Below are 3564 nucleotides of genomic sequence, written 5' to 3'. Positions count from 1 at the left end.
TTTCTAACTGAGTCATACTTACTTCTCTTAATAAAAAATCCTGGATTTCTGCACAGTTTTTTATTTCTATTGCAGAACTCAGAAATGCATATGTAAGAAAAATCAAATTTATTTTTAATGATGCTAAATCATGGATTTATATTTCTAAAGGTAAAATTTTATTTTCCTCAAGAAAACTATTTACCAAAGTTGTAGAAAATTATTGTTATTTTTTTTAGTTCTTAGTTTTTTTTTTTTTTTTTTTTTTTACAAAATGTGAACTAGTAAAAATAATGAAACATAAATTGTTAAAAATTAGGACAAATTTATTAAAAAAAATTTTCGATCATAATAAAAAATTTATATTGTTCGCACTAATTTCTAAGGCTATTATGAATGAGAAATCAGTAATTGAGCCAAAACAATCAGGTCAGATAATTTTAAAAATTAAAAATTTCAGTGATAAGGGCAAAACATTTTTATTCGAATCTACTTTTAATAATGCAAACATTGAAATATTTCCCTCTGTGGTGATTAGATTAAATAATATTAAATAAATTGATTCAATAAAATTAATAATCACAACAGTTTAATAATAATTAAAAAAAGAAGAAATCATATTAAGTTACAATGTAAAAGACTGACAAGATTAACGACAGCAGCATTTTAAGAGAGGTGAATGTTCACCGGCTAGCAAGCCCGAATGAATGTTTATATTCCTGTTGTTGCCAGATTCTGGAAACTAAAGTTTGAACACAAGAGATGTTGCCATCACATAAAAAGGTTGAGGGAAATGTTTTGCACTGCCATCTGGCGAGCAGAGTTCATCGCCATCTGGTGAGAAGGTGGTTCACCACAGTACTCCCCCCCCAAGTGCCTTGGCACTGAGGTCACGTCCGGGTCACCAATCTGTGGTGATTAGATTAAATAATATTAAATAAATTGATTCAATAAAATTAATAATCACAACAGTTTAATAATAATTAAAAAAAGAAGAAATCATATTAAGTTACAATGTAAAAGACTGACAAGATTAACGACAGCAGCATTTTAAGAGAGGTGAATGTTCACCGGCTAGCAAGCCCGAATGAATGTTTATATTCCTGTTGTTGCCAGATTCTGGAAACTAAAGTTTGAACACAAGAGATGTTGCCATCACATAAAAAGGTTGAGGGAAATGTTTTGCACTGCCATCTGGCGAGCAGAGTTCATCGCCATCTGGTGAGAAGGTGGTTCACCACACCTCTTTAGATAATCGTGACAAATCTGAATTTATTGCTATTGTTAAAAATATTGGCGAAGAAGCTATCTACATAAACAAAAACTTTAACTTTGGCAATATTTTCTTTAATCCTGAGTTTAACGAAAATTCTTCTCAAGAAAGTATTAATGATTTAGAAGAGGATGTGGAATTTTGCAATTTGATATCTACTACACAAGACATTCTTGAAATGAGAAAATTTGATTTAAAGAATGAAGATTTTGACCTTGCCCATTTTCCATCTGATAAACAAGAGAAATTGTTACCATTGTTAATTTCAAGATATGATGTGTTTTCTAAATCCCTTAAAACTTTCGGGCACTCAAATATAATTTACCCTCAAATCATATTTAAATCAAAAAATCCTATGAAATGCTATACAAGATCAAGTGAGAAAAGATTTAATGGAATTAAGTGAAGCAGGTATAATAGAACGTAATATTTCTTCTTGGTCTTGCCCTTTAATTGTAGTTAATCCTAAAGACCCTAATGCCCATACTAAGTTTAGACTGGCCCTTGACCTACTCTTCATTAATATCATTACAGAGTCCGCAACATAATCATATTAATTAAACTACAAACAGTTAAGAATGGTTTTCATAATTACTCATACATAAGCATTTTATGTTTGACTTGTCATCAATTCATTATTATCAAAATTTAAATATGTCAACAAAAAAATAACTCTTTTTCCTAGATTTTTTATGTTATTTCAAGTTGCGACAATATATATTTGCATGACTTACAATAAAAGTGTTTTTAATTTTTCAAAGTGTATATGTGATATTTTAGTCAGTTAGGTCTTTTTCCATTTAAGGGGGTAAGTTAGGTTTTTTTTCCGTTTAAGGGGAGAATTTATGATGTGATTATCTCAATGCTTGTTGTGCCATTTGTTTACTGGCCTTTCTCTTACTGAAGCGACCTCTTGGTTGTCTTTGGCCTTTGCGAAATATCTAGGGCTCAGCGCCTAGCGTATTGACTGTGGAGATTCTCGCAAGCGCTAAAGAGGGGACGCTATCATTTGGAGATAAAGCAGTATTCCCCGTGGAGAGTTGACTGAAGGTTGATTTTTTTTCTGCATTTTTTTCACTCTACCTGTGTGTGCTCGCAGATTGTGGATCTCGTATTCATTTATTTTTTCATCAGTTTGCAACTACCTTCTTTTAATATTAATTGTTTTAAATTTGTAACTACATTTTAACAACATGATAATACATAAATAATTTTGATATCTTCTCCCTAAAGCACACAGGGAGGGCCTGGATTCACACGTGGGGTAACTTACCTTTTGCCATTATACGAATGCCATACCTTCTGCAATGTCACTAATATCTTACCGAAGAATTTTCGAAGTCACTAATGTCTTACTGAAGAAAAATAAAAGATGCCTCTCCAAGTTAGTCTTTCCTTTTGAGATTTTCGACCACAGAACCTGACCAGGATTCTTCCCTGGGCTTAGACCCTAACAGCATTCACCATCGAATTCACTACTCCCAATAAGAGAACCTACTCCCGTGTAACAGTTTGTCTTCATGGAGAGTTTGTCTCTCTGGAGAAAGCAATAATTGGACAAATAAATAATGACAATGATTCATCAATATGTTTCGTCAAACACTATTTCCCACGAAAAACAACCAATTTTTCTTCAACTAATGTTAATCATCATCTTCAGGATAAATATTCTACTAATAATGCCTACCTCCAACTTACTTCAAGAAACTACCATGATGCTTACCATTAAAAAAAATTCAAATCTTTGTTAATTTAAATATTAAAAAAATATTTTTCATGGAAAAGTCAGTCAAAAATCTAATTTTAAAGACGTATAAAAAAAAAGTTCATTAAAAAACGAATAAAAAGTAAAATTACTTTAAGAGGACCAGCATTTAAGCTCTCCTATAAAAACTAAAAGAATCATATTTTCTAGATGAGTGTTACCCCATAACTGTTTTGAGCATAAATTAGTCTCAAAGAGGCTTGAGAAAAAAAGTGCGCTTTTGAGTCTGATTTAGTACTTAAAATCACGGAAACTAATAAGTACATTTACTCCTTGAATAATTAAGATTGCGTCAGAATACAAAAATGTTCAAATATTAGGTCATAAGTCATTAAATGCGCTGAATTATTAAAAGGACTACTTGAAGTTCGCTTAGGATAAAATGAGTTTTAAAATAATACATAAGCACTGTAAAATAAAATTGTAAATGATGTAGAAAAAAAATATAATTTTCATGGAAAAAAACTGTTTTAACACAAATACGGATTTTTTATCTTTTCTTTCTTTAATCGCTACCGACGCACAACAGAAAAATTCTGAGTTTCTT

This window comes from Parasteatoda tepidariorum, chromosome 11 (genome assembly GCF_982258835.1).
Source record: "Parasteatoda tepidariorum strain Cologne lab strain chromosome 11, Ptep-v5.0, whole genome shotgun sequence".
Taxonomy (NCBI): Eukaryota; Metazoa; Arthropoda; class Arachnida; order Araneae; family Theridiidae; genus Parasteatoda; species Parasteatoda tepidariorum.
The sequence above is the reverse complement of the archived record's forward strand: the minus strand, read 5'-3'. Positions refer to the sequence as shown.